The sequence below is a fragment of the Sinohyriopsis cumingii genome, unplaced genomic scaffold (assembly GCF_028554795.1).
Source record: "Sinohyriopsis cumingii isolate HCF-2022 unplaced genomic scaffold, ASM2855479v2 utg001808l, whole genome shotgun sequence".
Taxonomy (NCBI): Eukaryota; Metazoa; Mollusca; class Bivalvia; order Unionida; family Unionidae; genus Sinohyriopsis; species Sinohyriopsis cumingii.
In genome coordinates this window covers 1,599-20,489 of record NW_028316060.1, presented here as the reverse complement: position 1 = coordinate 20,489, position 18,891 = coordinate 1,599, and the positions used below count along the sequence as shown (strand labels likewise).

Here is an 18,891-nt window from a genome sequence, read left to right as displayed (position 1 = left end):
AGAGTACTGAGCCAAGCAATGTATGTAAACAATAGAAATGCAAAGAAATAGTTTTGTTACGAGTCTATGCTCTTAAAATAAGTAACAGAAAAGAGTGAGGACAACAAGCTTTGTGAAATTTAATAAAACAATTTATTTCCCACGAATACAAAGTGAAAAATGAGAAAAAAGAACATACGGTATTGCGAATGAAATCCGAAAATAATCCAAGAATTAGAGACACAAGTCCTAGTAATAAAACGTCCTGAATAAAACTCAGTTCAAGTCCCGAAGAGATCCCAAATTAAAGGCGATGACCTGTCTGTTATGGTCTGCGAAGTGCTGATGTATCAACAGTCTCTTCTTTAATCACAGACATATTATTCGTTTTTAATTCATTAACAATTCTAATGAATATCTTTATCCAAGAATTTTAACAGGGCACTTTTGTATTTCCAGAGAAAATAATCACTTGAACAATTTGAAAAAAAGAAAATCAACCAAAACTAGTCACAACATAATGCAACTAAAAGTGCTAGATGTCAAAACAAGGCTGGTAAAATCCTCATAGTCACAAGATAATATAGTTCTCCGTTTCACATCAGGTCACAATAATCAATTTCCAAAAGCAACCATTACCTAATGGAAAAAACCTACTACAATGTTCTAATGAGCCTTGTTTATTTACAACACAATAGCCTACAGCATTCACTCAGGAATGCCCAAAAACCATGACCCTGATCAACATCAACATATTTACCCCTTCTTCATTTACCTACATAATGATCCTGATAATGAGCTCATACACATAGAGAATAATGATGCTGTTAATAGTTGTTTACATAAATGAAATAAAAGTTTTTCTCCAAATTCAATCAGGTCAATCCGATGCTCTGAAATTTATTTATTTCACAAAACTGGATATAAGGTTATGTGTACGGCCCTTTATTATTACATTTAATCTGTCATTCATTATGGACTAGGTCCATTTGATGTAAACTCTTCCAAGTCGATAATGATGGCGACAGTTACTGTGAACACATTTCTATTAAATGCTTCAAATATTATAATACCATCTGTTGTTCTTTCCAGGCATCTGAATCCACACCGACAGCCTGATTTTAGTTTCTTTAAGTCCATTATTTATCACCCGTGGCATCGTTTGCAAACATAGCTTGACAGCGACATGGGACGAAAGTTGGAAGGGTCGGGGTGGCCTTTCCAGGCTTCGGTACTAATATCAATGATCCCTCTCACGAAGACGGTGGGAAGTTGCCAGCTTCCCAAATTTTATTGAAAATGTTTCGCAGTGTATTGAGAGCTGTACCAAGAAAGTGTTTCAAAGTTCCACACTGGATATCATCTCTTCACTCTGAAGCGTCATGGACCCGATCCAGAGAATCGATTACTTCTCATATAGTGAACGGTTTATTGTAATATTCATCTTCGCTAGCCAATGTTGCGGTAACCCTACGTACAGGTTATCGGGACCTTCCATAGCGAAGATGTGTAATATTCAGCGTTAGCAGATTTGAATTTCCGAGAATCACGTGGCATTCGTATAGAACCTGATATTTTTTAGCATCTCTGTCTCACTGCACTCAGCCAAAATCTCCAGATCAAAAGAATGCTCGGAGGGGGGGGGGGGGAGGGGTCGAGAAATATGTTGCGAACATAAAGCCGAAATTAATAGCAAACGTGTCCAATTCAAATATTTGTTGAATCTGTGCGATATAAATGAAGCTATCAATCACTGTTTTTCTATGCTTTGCTATCTAATATTGCTCCAGCTGCCAAACCGCATTTAAGGCACTGTGAACTCAGTCATCTTAACCTGATTTCAACTGTTAATAACATTGAAAACGTGGTGTGTACATTTTGTTGTGGATTTAAGATTCATATTAATCAAAATAGCTATAGGTTTTCGATTTCCATTTTCATCTTGACACTCATTAAGATCAAAAGGTTTATATAGTACTATAGGTAAATAATGTCAGTAGATCTAGATTTCATATTCAGGTTGATATGAGGGGCCCATTTCAATAATTCTTTTGCTTATTTTATTTTATTTCGGGTGACATGCTTATCTATGAAAATCACAAAGAGATGTGAGCAGCGTCATGGACGTGCGACACAATATTTGTAAATGGGGCCAATTTAATTTCATTAAAATTGGATACCTTGATTGACATGTAAAATCTTTCTGTACTTGATATAACAATCCTTTTCCAATGGTACATGTTTTTTTATGTATATAAAATTTAGCACCCAACCCGCCGGCCGGAATAATAATGCATAGACATGGTGATGTTGTGTGCAGAGTGATCCTTCATAAAGTTTTATATTTTGATTTCCTTGTGAGTGTGAATTTGCATTTTAGTCGATTTTGCTGCTTTAATGTGGTTTCATTATGGACTACATGTAGAACGCACACACAAGATTTATCCTTATTTTTTCATTCGAATAGTGTACCTAAGGTATTCTGATTCGAAAATGTTATGAATCATTTCAGCTTCAAAGTATTTATCATTTGCACTGATTATGCTACAAGCAAAGCAATGCAAATCACATCGGGTCAAAATGACAGATGTTCAATACGTCACATATCTGACTATTCGGACCACTTCGGATATTTCTACGTGACGAAAATATAGATCATATTTATGTAGGCGTTTTAATTTACAGGAAAATTCATCTATTTTCTTTGCCGGAAATACCTTTGCAAAAAACGATACCATATTTTCTTCGGACCACCTCGCCTATTTCTATGAGCTTCAGTTTAAAAAAATATAAAACTACTTTTCTGTCAATGTGAACACACTCAAACAGTGGATCAAAAGACCGAATTAAGTATTTGAACGGTGATTCCAACGACAAGCAGTTCTGGTTCATTTTATGAAATTCTGCGATCTATTTAACCGTCTAATTTCCAACCACTCCTCTTGTGTCAGTACTTTATCCTCAGGATTGGTGCGTTCTTTGCCGTCTTGATTAAGACAAGATATCAATCTTAAATGTATATATATATATATATATGTATATATATATATATATATATATATATATATATATATATATATATATATATATATAAGACGATTGTAAGTCAACTGATCGTTCGCATGATTCTAACCGGAATCTGCAGTTTTCGCTTCTTCCAGTGCACTCCCACTGCCCTCACTAGTGTCTTCTGGCATTTTCTTCTAATGGAGGTCGAGCAAACGCTGAGAACGACGACAAGAAATAGTATATATTTTAGAGATGTTCATAGAGACTTGTGCACTAAATTCAATCTCAGAAAGATTATTACACGTGAGACGTGTTCCATCGGAAACACCGTGGATTGCTATCCTCATATTGGTATAATCTATCCGCATTATCAGCTCAGCAGTGACAGCCGTGATCGTATAGTGGTTAGTACTTCGCGTTGTGGCCGCGACAACCCAGGTTCGAATCCTGGTCACGGCATATATGTCTGTCGCGAACATGGCATAGCTGAGTAGATTTTTTTTACCTCAGCATTATATTTTACGACAACCTTATAGCTTTTGACCCCCTACACTGCTTCCTGAAACGTTGTATCTAACAAACTTGCACAGAACAAAGCAAACGTATCAATCTATGTCATATTCCGGAATTCTTTAAGGCATCTCAACACAAAAATGGATATTTTCTTCCAGTTTTAGGTAACCAACAAACAATTTACAAATTAAAATTTCCGCAAAATCGCTCCAGCTTACATCCTTGCAAATACATTTAAATTTGAAGAATTGCAATATGAAATAGTAAATTACCGATTTTACAAATCTGTCAAATGTTCATGAAATTAAAGAGAAGCTTACACAAATATGCAACCCTCACATTATATCGTCAACGTTTGTTATATAAAGTGTATTTCTAAAAGGGCACACGATTTTTTTCAACTGGTGCATCATCATAACATTCTTTAATTGAATATGCAAGGAAAAAAAACTTGAACCAAATTAAAATAATTCTGCTTACATCATATGCTTGATTATATCGATTAGAAGATATTATGTCACTATACCGATGGGTCCAGTTTTCGTTCGTCTCGGGATAATGTGATACCTCGCTCCCTCAGTAGATATACTTTCTGAAAGAGATGCATCCAGAGAATTTCTTTGTCACTCATTGTGTATCGGATCAAACATCCGCTGGTAAGTGTTATAATTCGTATGCAATCTATTAATTCCTGTATAACTGGATCAGACTGTGTGCTGCTCCCCAAAATGTGCCACGACTCTTATTAAATCTAGGATTATTTGGCATTAGTCCTTATAAATGTGGTCTCCTCCACACACGAAAATATACAAACAACCATCATTACAGAGTACTGAGCCAAGCAATGTATGTAAACAATAGAAATGCAAAGAAATAGTTTTGTTACGAGTCTATGCTCTTAAAATAAGTAACAGAAAAGGAGTGAGGACAACAAGCTTTGTGAAATTTAATAAAACAATTTATTTCCCACGAATACAAAGTGAAAAATGAGAAAAAAGAACATACGGTATTGCGAATGAAATCCGAAAATAATCCAAGAATTAGAGACACAAGTCCTAGTAATAAAACGTCCTGAATAAAACTCAGTTCAAGTCCCGAAGAGATCCCAAATTAAAGGCGATGACCTGTCTGTTATGGTCTAAGTGCTGATGTATCAACAGTCTCTTCTTTAATCACAGACATATTATTCGTTTTTAATTCATTAACAATTCTAATGAATATCTTTATCCAAGAATTTTAACAGGGCACTTTTGTATTTCCAGAGAAAATAATCACTTGAACAATTTGAAGAAAAGAAAATCAACCCAAACTAGTCACAACATAATGCAAATAAAAGTGCTAGATGTCAAAACAAGGCTGGTAAAATCCTCATAGTCACAAGATAATATAGTTCTCCGTTTCACATCAGGTCACAATAATCAATTTCCATAAGCAACCATTACCTAATGGAAAAAACCTACTACAATGTTCTAATGAGCCTTGTTTATTTACAACACAATAGCCTACAGCATTCACTCAGGAATGCCCAAAAACCATGACCCTGATCAACATCAACATATTTACCCCTTCTTCATTTACCTACATAATGATCCTGATAATGAGCTCATACACATAGAGAATAATGATGCTGTTAATAGTTGTTTACATAAATGAAATAAAAGTTTTTCTCCAAATTCAATCAGGTCAATCCGATGCTCTGAAATTTATTTATTTCACAAAACTGGATATAAGGTTATGTGTACGGCCCTTTATTATTACATTTAATCTGTCATTCATTATGGACTAGGTCCATTTGATGTAAACTCTTCCAAGTCGATAATGATGGCGACAGTTACTGTGAACACATTTCTATTAAATGCTTCAAATATTATAATACCATCTGTTGTTCTTACCAGGCATCTGAATCCACACCGACAGCCTGATTTTAGTTTCTTTAAGTCCATTATTTATCACCCGTTGCATCGTTTGCAAACATAGCTTGACAGCGACATGGGACGAAAGTTGGAAGGGTCGGGATGGCCTTTCCAGGCTTCGGTACTAATATCAATGATCCCTCTCACGAAGACGGTGGGAAGTTGCCAGCTTCCCAAATTTTATTGAAAATGTTTCGCAGTGTATTGAGAGCTGTACCAAGAAAGTGTTTCAAAGTTCGACACTGGATATCATCTCTTCACTCTGAAGCGTCATGGACCCGATCCAGAGAATCGATTACTTCTCATATAGTGAACGGTTTATTGTAATATTCATCTTCGCTAGCCAATGTTGCGGTAACCCTACGTACAGGTTATCGGGACCTTCCATAGCGAAGATGTGTAATATTCAGCGTTAGCAGATTTGAATTTCCGAGAATCACGTGGCATTCGTATAGAACCTGATATTTTTTAGCATCTCTGTCTCACTGCACTCAGCCAAAATCTCCAGATCAAAAGAATGCTCGGAGGGGGGGGGGGGGGGGAGGGGTCGAGAAATATGTTGCGAACATAAAGCCGAAATTAATAGCAAACGTGTCCAATTCAAATATTTGTTGAATCTGTGCGATATAAATGAAGCTATCAATCACTGTTTTTCTATGCTTTGCTATCTAATATTGCTCCAGCTGCCAAACCGCATTTAAGGCACTGTGAACTCAGTCATCTTAACCTGATTTCAACTGTTAATAACATTGAAAACGTGGTGTGTACATTTTGTTGTGGATTTAAGATTCATATTAATCAAAATAGCTATAGGTTTTCGATTTCCATTTTCATCTTGACACTCATTAAGATCAAAAGGTTTATATAGTACTATAGGTAAATAATGTCAGTAGATCTAGATTTCATATTCAGGTTGATATGAGGGGCCCATTTCAATAATTCTTTTGCTTATTTTATTTTATTTCGGGTGACATGCTTATCTATGAAAATCACAAAGAGATGTGAGCAGCGTCATGGACGTGCGACACAATATTTGTAAATGGGGCCAATTTAATTTCATTAAAATTGGATACCTTGATTGACATGTAAAATCTTTCTGTACTTGATATAACAATCCTTTTCCAATGGTACATGTTTTTTTATGTATATAAAATTTAGCACCCAACCCGCCGGCCGGAATAATAATGCATAGACATGGTGATGTTGTGTGCAGAGTGATCCTTCATAAAGTTTTATATTTTGATTTCCTTGCGAGTGTGAATTTGCATTTTAGTCGATTTTGCTGCTTTAATGTGGTTTCATTATGGACTACATGTAGAACGCACACACAAGATTTATCCTTATTTTTTCATTCGAATAGTGTACCTAAGGTATTCTGATTCGAAAATGTTATGAATCATTTCAGCTTCAAAGTATTTATCATTTGCACTGATTATGCTACAAGCAAAGCAATGCAAATCACATCGGGTCAAAATGACAGATGTTCAATACGTCACATATCTGACTATTCGGACCACTTCGGATATTTCTACGTGACGAAAATATAGATCATATTTATGTAGGCGTTTTAATTTACAGGAAAATTCATCTATTTTCTTTGCCGGAAATACCTTTGCAAAAAACGATACCATATTTTCTTCGGACCACCTCGCCTATTTCTATGAGCTTCAGTTTAAAAAAATATAAAACTACTTTTCTGTCAATGTGAACACACTCAAACAGTGGATCAAAAGACCGAATTAAGTATTTGAACGGTGATTCCAACGACAAGCAGTTCTGGTTCATTTTATGAAATTCTGCGATCTATTTAACCGTCTAATTTCCAACCACTCCTCTTGTGTCAGTACTTTATCCTCAGGATTGGTGCGTTCTTTGCCGTCTTGATTAAGACAAGATATCAATCTTAAATGTATATATATATATATATATATATATATATATATATATATATATATATATATATATATATATATATATATATATATATATATATATATATATGACGATTGTAAGTCAACTGATCGTTCGCATGATTCTAACCGGAATCTGCAGTTTTCGCTTCTTCCAGTGCACTCCCACTGCCCTCACTAGTGTCTTCTGGCATTTTCTTCTAATGGAGGTCGAGCAAACGCTGAGAACGACGACAAGAAATAGTATATATTTTAGAGATGTTCATAGAGACTTGTGCACTAAATTCAATCTCAGAAAGATTATTACACGTGAGACGTGTTCCATCGGAAACACCGTGGATTGCTATCCTCATATTGGTATAATCTATCCGCATTATCAGCTCAGCAGTGACAGCCGTGATCGTATAGTGGTTAGTACTTCGCGTTGTGGCCGCGACAACCCAGGTTCGAATCCTGGTCACGGCATATATGTCTGTCGCGAACATGGCATAGCCGAGTAGATTTTTTTTTACCTCAGCATTATATTTTACGACAACCGTATAGCTTTTGACCCCCTACACTGCTTCCTGAGGTGGCGCTATACAGTTTCGCATCTTGCATAGGGTTAGGAATTTAAAGAAAAAGAATGTCCCCGGCTTTCCTCACTGGTTATACTGGCTATTTAAAAAAGACCTTGTATATCTTAGGTATAATGCAAAGAACCTTTAATTCCCTTTATTTTGGTGTATGATTGATGGGTGTACTATGGGTTATAGAGTATACAGCTTGGCCTTACTTCAAATGTGCACCTTTCAAAAAAGTGCTAGCTCTACTTGGTCATTTTCACTTCCTGAACTTCAGAGGTCATTTGTATAAAAAAGAGCCGATAACTTTTTTTACATTTTATATATTTGGTAATTCATTCATTGCACTTTCAGAAGCTGGTATTGTCTAGTCTGGCAAAATTCATTTTCCCTATTTTAATAGCTGCTATGTATAGTGTACTTTAGACTAATTCAGACTGATTTTTTAACACAAGGGAGCAGTCATTTTAGTTAGCAGTGTGCTTAAATCATGTAAAATTTCCAAAAGTACAATATCCAAAAGAAATATCATCCACATTACATTAATGTAGCATAGAGGTATGCAAACATTCTCTCCACTGTGCATGTTTTAAATGCGATCTACTTCACCTTACATACGTCACTCTCTCAAAAGTACTTATTATCTGGTGAGCGCCACCATAAAGAAGATGTAGGTATTATTTTTTTTGATTTAATTATGTTTATATGGCTGAAACATTTAAGTCGCAAGCATCAAAACAATCCTTATGAATAATTCTCGTGCTTTTTTCCCCACAGAACAGTATTTATGAGTGTCAGAGTCTCTAACAAGTCCAGCCTCCCCCCCCCCCCATGATGAAAGTGAGCGATTTTAAGAATGCACATTACATTTTGTAAACATAGCAACCAATGTTATGCTGAATGATAGGAACATGAAACTAGCCAGAATTATTTCTGAGATATCAACAATGAATTTTACAATTAGAAAAGGGAGGTAACTCATCAGCTTCATAAAGGTCAAAGGTCAAAGTGTAAAATATTTGCCTATTGTTTAATATGGAAGAAGCGAATTCACTTTCTCATCATTTATTTTTTTATTTCATTGCAAATAAATGAAAAGAAACATTTTCACCATATATTTCTGTCACTTATTGCAACAGTTTTAAATTTAAGTTGACTCTATTCCTATATTCTAAGTCTTCTAATTTCCCCATAATTAAGGTCACTACTCACACAAACATACCTCATGGCAAATTATGTAAGCAAGAGAAAAATGATCATAATTAGCTTATTTTCATGCTTAAACGCAATATGAATGTACCATTTTATTCAGAACATCATACATAATTATATGAAAATAAAAAAAAATAATTGCAAACATTTTTTTATTTTCTTTAAGGTGGCGCTATACAGTTTCGCACTTTGCATAGGGTTAGGAATTAAAAGAAAAAGAATGTCCCCGGCTTTCCTCACTGGTTATACTGGCTATTTAAAAAAGACCTTGTATATCTTAGGTATAATGCAAAGAACCTTTAATTCCCTTTATTTTGGTGTATGATTGATGGGTGTACTATGGGTTATAGAGTATACAGCTTGGCCTTACTTCAAATGTGCACCTTTCAAAAAAGTGCTAGCTCTACTTGGTCATTTTCACTTCCTGAACTTCAGAGGTCATTTGTATAAAAAAGAGCCGATAACTTTTTTTACATTTTATATATTTGGTAATTCATTCATTGCACTTTCAGAAGCTGGTATTGTCTAGTCTGGCAAAATTCATTTTCCCTATTTTAATAGCTGCTAAGTATAGTGTACTTTAGACTAATTCAGACTGATTTTTTAACACAAGGGAGCAGCCATTTTAGTTAGCAGTGTGCTTAAATCATGTAAAATTTCCAACAGTACAATATCCAAAAGAAATATCATCCACATTACATTAATGTAGCATAGAGGTATGCAAACATTCTCTCCACTGTGCATGTTTTAAATGCGAACTACTTCACCTTACATACGTCACTCTCTCAAAAGTACTTATTATCTGGTGAGCGCCACCTGAAACGTTGTATCTAACAAACTTGCACAGAACAAAGCAAACGTATCAATCTATGTCATATTCCGGAATTCTTTAAGGCATCTCAACACAAAAATGGATATTTTGTTCCAGTTTTAGGTAACCTACAAACAATTTACAAATTAAAATTTCCGCAAAATCGCTCCAGCTTACATCCTTGCAAATACATTTAAATTTGAAGAATTGCAATATGAAATAGTAAATTACCGATTTTACAAATCTGTCAAATGTTCATGAAATTAAAGAGAAGCTTACACAAATATGCAACCCTCACATTATATCGTCAACGTTTGTTATAAAAAGTGTATTTCTAAAAGGGCACACGATTTTTTTTCAACGGGTGCATCATCATAACATTCTTTAATTGAATATGCAAGGAAAAAAACTTGAACCAAATTAAAATAATTCTGCTTACATCATATGCTTGATTATATCGATTAGAAGATATTATGTCACTATACCGATGGGTCCAGTTTTCGTTCGTCTCGGATAATGTGATACCTCGCTCCCTCAGTAGATATACTTTCTGAAAGAGATGCATCCAGAGAATTTCTTTGTCACTCATTGTGTATCGGATCAAACATCCGCTGGTAAGTGTTATAATTCGTATGCAATCTATTAATTCCTGTATAACTGGATCAGACTGTGTGCTGCTCCCCAAAATGTGCCACGACTCTTATTAAATCTAGGATTATTTGGCATTAGTCCTTATAAATGTGGTCTCCTCCACACACGAAAATATACAAACAACCATCATTACAGAGTACTGAGCCAAGCAATGTATGTAAACAATAGAAATGCAAAGAAATAGTTTTGTTACGAGTCTATGCTCTTAAAATAAGTAACAGAAAAGAGTGAGGACAACAAGCTTTGTGAAATTTAATAAAACAATTTATTTCCCACGAATACAAAGTGAAAAATGAGAAAAAAGAACATACGGTATTGCGAATGAAATCCGAAAATAATCCAAGAATTAGAGACACAAGTCCTAGTAATAAAACGTCCTGAATAAAACTCAGTTCAAGTCCCGAAGAGATCCCAAATTAAAGGCGATGACCTGTCTGTTATGGTCTGCGAAGTGCTGATGTATCAACAGTCTCTTCTTTAATCACAGACATATTATTCGTTTTTAATTCATTAACAATTCTAATGAATATCTTTATCCAAGAATTTTAACAGGGCACTTTTGTATTTCCAGAGAAAATAATCACTTGAACAATTTGAAAAAAAGAAAATCAACCAAAACTAGTCACAACATAATGCAAATAAAAGTGCTAGATGTCAAAACAAGGCTGGTAAAATCCTCATAGTCACAAGATAATATAGTTCTCCGTTTCACATCAGGTCACAATAATCTATTTCCAAAAGCAACCATTACCTAATGGAAAAAACCTACTACAATGTTCTAATGAGCCTTGTTTATTTACAACACAATAGCCTACAGCATTCACTCAGGAATGCCCAAAAACCATGACCCTGATCAACATCAACATATTTACCCCTTCTTCATTTACCTACATAATGATCCTGATAATGAGCTCATACACATAGAGAATAATGATGCTGTTAATAGTTGTTTACATAAATGAAATAAAAGTTTTTCTCCAAATTCAATCAGGTCAATCCGATGCTCTGAAATTTATTTATTTCACAAAACTGGATATAAGGTTATGTGTACGGCCCTTTATTATTACATTTAATCTGTCATTCATTATGGACTAGGTCCATTTGATGTAAACTCTTCCAAGTCGATAATGATGGCGACAGTTACTGTGAACACATTTCTATTAAATGCTTCAAATATTATAATACCATCTGTTGTTCTTTCCAGGCATCTGAATCCACACCGACAGCCTGATTTTAGTTTCTTTAAGTCCATTATTTATCACCCGTTGCATCGTTTGCAAACATAGCTTGACAGCGACATGGGACGAAAGTTGGAAGGGTCGGGGTGGCCTTTCCAGGCTTCGGTACTAATATCAATGATCCCTCTCACGAAGACGGTGGGAAGTTGCCAGCTTCCCAAATTTTATTGAAAATGTTTCGCAGTGTATTGAGAGCTGTACCAAGAAAGTGTTTCAAAGTTCGACACTGGATATCATCTCTTCACTCTGAAGCGTCATGGACCCGATCCAGAGAATCGATTACTTCTCATATAGTGAACGGTTTATTGTAATATTCATCTTCGCTAGCCAATGTTGCGGTAACCCTACGTACAGGTTATCGGGACCTTCCATAGCGAAGATGTGTAATATTCAGCGTTAGCAGATTTGAATTTCCGAGAATCACGTGGCATTCGTATAGAACCTGATATTTTTTAGCATCTCTGTCTCACTGCACTCAGCCAAAATCTCCAGATCAAAAGAATGCTCGGAGGGGGGGGGGGAGGGGTCGAGAAATATGTTGCGAACATAAAGCCGAAATTAATAGCAAACGTGTCCAATTCAAATATTTGTTGAATCTGTGCGATATAAATGAAGCTATCAATCACTGTTTTTCTATGCTTTGCTATCTAATATTGCTCCAGCTGCCAAACCGCATTTAAGGCACTGTGAACTCAGTCATCTTAACCTGATTTCAACTGTTAATAACATTGAAAACGTGGTGTGTACATTTTGTTGTGGATTTAAGATTCATATTAATCAAAATAGCTATAGGTTTTCGATTTCCATTTTCATCTTGACACTCATTAAGATCAAAAGGTTTATATAGTACTATAGGTAAATAATGTCAGTAGATCTAGATTTCATATTCAGGTTGATATGAGGGGCCCATTTCAATAATTCTTTTGCTTATTTTATTTTATTTCGGGTGACATGCTTATCTATGAAAATCACAAAGAGATGTGAGCAGCGTCATGGACGTGCGACACAATATTTGTAAATGGGGCCAATTTAATTTCATTAAAATTGGATACCTTGATTGACATGTAAAATCTTTCTGTACTTGATATAACAATCCTTTTCCAATGGTACATGTTTTTTTATGTATATAAAATTTAGCACCCAACCCGCCGGCCGGAATAATAATGCATAGACATGGTGATGTTGTGTGCAGAGTGATCCTTCATAAAGTTTTATATTTTGATTTCCTTGTGAGTGTGAATTTGCATTTTAGTCGATTTTGCTGCTTTAATGTGGTTTCATTATGGACTACATGTAGAACGCACACACAAGATTTATCCTTATTTTTTCATTCGAATAGTGTACCTAAGGTATTCTGATTCGAAAATGTTATGAATCATTTCAGCTTCAAAGTATTTATCATTTGCACTGATTATGCTACAAGCAAAGCAATGCAAATCACATCGGGTCAAAATGACAGATGTTCAATACGTCACATATCTGACTATTCGGACCACTTCGGATATTTCTACGTGACGAAAATATAGATCATATTTATGTAGGCGTTTTAATTTACAGGAAAATTCATCTATTTTCTTTGCCGGAAATACCTTTGCAAAAAACGATACCATATTTTCTTCGGACCACCTCGCCTATTTCTATGAGCTTCAGTTTAAAAAAATATAAAACTACTTTTCTGTCAATGTGAACACACTCAAACAGTGGATCAAAAGACCGAATTAAGTATTTGAACGGTGATTCCAACGACAAGCAGTTCTGGTTCATTTTATGAAATTCTGCGATCTATTTAACCGTCTAATTTCCAACCACTCCTCTTGTGTCAGTACTTTATCCTCAGGATTGGTGCGTTCTTTGCCGTCTTGATTAAGACAAGATATCAATCTTAATATATATATATATATATATATATATATATATATATATATATATATATATATATATATATATATATATATATATATATATATATATAAGACGATTGTAAGTCAACTGATCGTTCGCATGATTCTAACCGGAATCTGCAGTTTTCGCTTCTTCCAGTGCACTCCCACTGCCCTCACTAGTGTCTTCTGGCATTTTCTTCTAATGGAGGTCGAGCAAACGCTGAGAACGACGACAAGAAATAGTATATATTTTAGAGATGTTCATAGAGACTTGTGCACTAAATTCAATCTCAGAAAGATTATTACACGTGAGACGTGTTCCATCGGAAACACCGTGGATTGCTATCCTCATATTGGTATAATCTATCCGCATTATCAGCTCAGCAGTGACAGCCGTGATCGTATAGTGGTTAGTACTTCGCGTTGTGGCCGCGACAACCCAGGTTCGAATCCTGGTCACGGCATATATGTCTGTCGCGAACATGGCATAGCTGAGTAGATTTTTTTTACCTCAGCATTATATTTTACGACAACCTTATAGCTTTTGACCCCCTACACTGCTTCCTGAAACGTTGTATCTAACAAACTTGCACAGAACAAAGCAAACGTATCAATCTATGTCATATTCCGGAATTCTTTAAGGCATCTCAACACAAAAATGGATATTTTCTTCCAGTTTTAGGTAACCAACAAACAATTTACAAATTAAAATTTCCGCAAAATCGCTCCAGCTTACATCCTTGCAAATACATTTAAATTTGAAGAATTGCAATATGAAATAGTAAATTACCGATTTTACAAATCTGTCAAATGTTCATGAAATTAAAGAGAAGCTTACACAAATATGCAACCCTCACATTATATCGTCAACGTTTGTTATATAAAGTGTATTTCTAAAAGGGCACACGATTTTTTTCAACTGGTGCATCATCATAACATTCTTTAATTGAATATGCAAGGAAAAAAACTTGAACCAAATTAAAATAATTCTGCTTACATCATATGCTTGATTATATCGATTAGAAGATATTATGTCACTATACCGATGGGTCCAGTTTTCGTTCGTCTCGGATAATGTGATACCTCGCTCCCTCAGTAGATATACTTTCTGAAAGAGATGCATCCAGAGAATTTCTTTGTCACTCATTGTGTATCGGATCAAACATCCGCTGGTAAGTGTTATAATTCGTATGCAATCTATTAATTCCTGTATAACTGGATCAGACTGTGTGCTGCTCCCCAAAATGTGCCACGACTCTTATTAAATCTAGGATTATTTGGCATTAGTCCTTATAAATGTGGTCTCCTCCACACACGAAAATATACAAACAACCATCATTACAGAGTACTGAGCCAAGCAATGTATGTAAACAATAGAAATGCAAAGAAATAGTTTTGTTACGAGTCTATGCTCTTAAAATAAGTAACAGAAAAGAGTGAGGACAACAAGCTTTGTGAAATTTAATAAAACAATTTATTTCCCACGAATACAAAGTGAAAAATGAGAAAAAAGAACATACGGTATTGCGAATGAAATCCGAAAATAATCCAAGAATTAGAGACACAAGTCCTAGTAATAAAACGTCCTGAATAAAACTCAGTTCAAGTCCCGAAGAGATCCCAAATTAAAGGCGATGACCTGTCTGTTATGGTCTGCGAAGTGCTGATGTATCAACAGTCTCTTCTTTAATCACAGACATATTATTCGTTTTTAATTCATTAACAATTCTAATGAATATCTTTATCCAAGAATTTTAACAGGGCACTTTTGTATTTCCAGAGAAAATAATCACTTGAACAATTTGAAGAAAAGAAAATCAACCCAAACTAGTCACAACATAATGCAACTAAAAGTGCTAGATGTCAAAACAAGGCTGGTAAAATCCTCATAGTCACAAGATAATATAGTTCTCCGTTTCACATCAGGTCACAATAATCAATTTCCATAAGCAACCATTACCTAATGGAAAAAACCTACTACAATGTTCTAATGAGCCTTGTTTATTTACAACACAATAGCCTACAGCATTCACTCAGGAATGCCCAAAAACCATGACCCTGATCAACATCAACATATTTACCCCTTCTTCATTTACCTACATAATGATCCTGATAATGAGCTCATACACATAGAGAATAATGATGCTGTTAATAGTTGTTTACATAAATGAAATAAAAGTTTTTCTCCAAATTCAATCAGGTCAATCCGATGCTCTGAAATTTATTTATTTCACAAAACTGGATATAAGGTTATGTGTACGGCCCTTTATTATTACATTTAATCTGTCATTCATTATGGACTAGGTCCATTTGATGTAAACTCTTCCAAGTCGATAATGATGGCGACAGTTACTGTGAACACATTTCTATTAAATGCTTCAAATATTATAATACCATCTGTTGTTCTTTCCAGGCATCTGAATCCACACCGACAGCCTGATTTTAGTTTCTTTAAGTCCATTATTTATCACCCGTTGCATCGTTTGCAAACATAGCTTGACAGCGACATGGGACGAAAGTTGGAAGGGTCGGGATGGCCTTTCCAGGCTTCGGTACTAATATCAATGATCCCTCTCACGAAGACGGTGGGAAGTTGCCAGCTTCCCAAATTTTATTGAAAATGTTTCGCAGTGTATTGAGAGCTGTACCAAGAAAGTGTTTCAAAGTTCCACACTGGATATCATCTCTTCACTCTGAAGCGTCATGGACCCGATCCAGAGAATCGATTACTTCTCATATAGTGAACGGTTTATTGTAATATTCATCTTCGCTAGCCAATGTTGCGGTAACCCTACGTACAGGTTATCGGGACCTTCCATAGCGAAGATGTGTAATATTCAGCGTTAGCAGATTTGAATTTCCGAGAATCACGTGGCATTCGTATAGAACCTGATATTTTTTAGCATCTCTGTCTCACTGCACTCAGCCAAAATCTCCAGATCAAAAGAATGCTCGGAGGGGGGGGGGGAGGGGTCGAGAAATATGTTGCGAACATAAAGCCGAAATTAATAGCAAACGTGTCCAATTCAAATATTTGTTGAATCTGTGCGATATAAATGAAGCTATCAATCACTGTTTTTCTATGCTTTGCTATCTAATATTGCTCCAGCTGCCAAACCGCATTTAAGGCACTGTGAACTCAGTCATCATAACCTGATTTCAACTGTTAATAACATTGAAAACGTGGTGTGTACATTTTGTTGTGGATTTAAGATTCATATTAATCAAAATAGCTATAGGTTTTCGATTTCCATTTTCATCTTGACACTCATTAAGATCAAAAGGTTTATATAGTACTATAGGTAAATAATGTCAGTAGATCTAGATTTCATATTCAGGTTGATATGAGGGGCCCATTTCAATAATTCTTTTGCTTATTTTATTTTATTTCGGGTGACATGCTTATCTATGAAAATCACAAAGAGATGTGAGCAGCGTCATGGACGTGCGACACAATATTTGTAAATGGGGCCAATTTAATTTCATTAAAATTGGATACCTTGATTGACATGTAAAATCTTTCTGTACTTGATATAACAATCCTTTTCCAATGGTACATGTTTTTTTATGTATATAAAATTTAGCACCCAACCCGCCGGCCGGAATAATAATGCATAGACATGGTGATGTTGTGTGCAGAGTGATCCTTCATAAAGTTTTATATTTTGATTTCCTTGCGAGTGTGAATTTGCATTTTAGTCGATTTTGCTGCTTTAATGTGGTTTCATTATGGACTACATGTAGAACGCACACACAAGATTTATCCTTATTTTTTCATTCGAATAGTGTACCTAAGGTATTCTGATTCGAAAATGTTATGAATCATTTCAGCTTCAAAGTATTTATCATTTGCACTGATTATGCTACAAGCAAAGCAATGCAAATCACATCGGGTCAAAATGACAGATGTTCAATACGTCACATATCTGACTATTCGGACCACTTCGGATATTTCTACGTGACGAAAATATAGATCATATTTATGTAGGCGTTTTAATTTACAGGAAAATTCATCTATTTTCTTTGCCGGAAATACCTTTGCAAAAAACGATACCATATTTTCTTCGGACCACCTCGCCTATTTCTATGAGCTTCAGTTTAAAAAAATATAAAACTACTTTTCTGTCAATGTGAACACACTCAAACAGTGGATCAAAAGACCGAATTAAGTATTTGAACGGTGATTCCAACGACAAGCAGTTCTGGTTCATTTTATGAAATTCTGCGATCTATTTAACCGTCTAATTTCCAACCACTCCTCTTGTGTCAGTACTTTATCCTCAGGATTGGTGCGTTCTTTGCCGTCTTGATTAAGACAAGATATCAATCTTAAATGTATATATATATATATATATATATATATATATATATATATATATATATATATATATATATATATATATATATATAAGACGATTGTAAGTCAACTGATCGTTCGCATGATTCTAACCGGAATCTGCAGTTTTCGCTTCTTCCAGTGCACTCCCACTGCCCTCACTAGTGTCTTCTGGCATTTTCTTCTAATGGAGGTCGAGCAAACGCTGAGAACGACGACAAGAAATAGTATATATTTTAGAGATGTTCATAGAGACTTGTGCACTAAATTCAATCTCAGAAAGATTATTACACGTGAGACGTGTTCCATCGGAAACACCGTGGATTGCTATCCTCATATTGGTATAATCTATCCGCATTATCAGCTCAGCAGTGACAGCCGTGATCGTATAGTGGTTAGTACTTCGCGTTGTGGCCGCGACAACCCAGGTTCGAATCCTGGTCACGGCATATATGTCTGTCGCGAACATGGCATAGCCGAGTAGATTTTTTTTTACCTCAGCATTATATTTTACGACAACCGTATAGCTTTTGACCCCCTACACTGCTTCCTGAGGTGGCGCTATACAGTTTCGCATCTTGCATAGGGTTAGGAATTTAAAGAAAAAGAATGTCCCCGGCTTTCCTCACTGGTTATACTGGCTATTTAAAAAAGACCTTGTATATCTTAGGTATAATGCAAAGAACCTTTAATTCCCTTTATTTTGGTGTATGATTGATGGGTGTACTATGGGTTATAGAGTATACAACTTGGCCTTACTTCAAATGTGCACCTTTCAAAAAAGTGCTAGCTCTACTTGGTCATTTTCACTTCCTGAACTTCAGAGGTCATTTGTATAAAAAAGAGCCGATAACTTTTTTTACATTTTATATA

At 35.3% G+C, this 18,891-nt stretch overlaps 4 non-coding genes across 4 annotated transcripts; all 4 read left to right on the top strand.

Moving 5' to 3' along the window:
- Positions 1–3,375: 3,375 nt before the first annotated feature.
- Trnah-gug (transfer RNA histidin (anticodon GUG)) lies at positions 3,376–3,447 on the top strand. Its single transcript has one exon. It is a non-coding gene; the product is annotated as a tRNA-His (tRNA).
- Positions 3,448–7,717: 4,270 nt separating this feature from the next.
- Trnah-gug (transfer RNA histidin (anticodon GUG)) lies at positions 7,718–7,789 on the top strand. Its single transcript has one exon. It is a non-coding gene; the product is annotated as a tRNA-His (tRNA).
- A 6,285-nt stretch (positions 7,790–14,074) lies between these two features.
- Trnah-gug (transfer RNA histidin (anticodon GUG)) lies at positions 14,075–14,146 on the top strand. The gene has a single exon. It is a non-coding gene; the product is annotated as a tRNA-His (tRNA).
- Positions 14,147–18,395: 4,249 nt separating this feature from the next.
- Positions 18,396–18,467, top strand: Trnah-gug (transfer RNA histidin (anticodon GUG)). Its single transcript has one exon. It is a non-coding gene; the product is annotated as a tRNA-His (tRNA).
- The last annotated feature ends 424 nt before the right edge of the window (positions 18,468–18,891 follow it).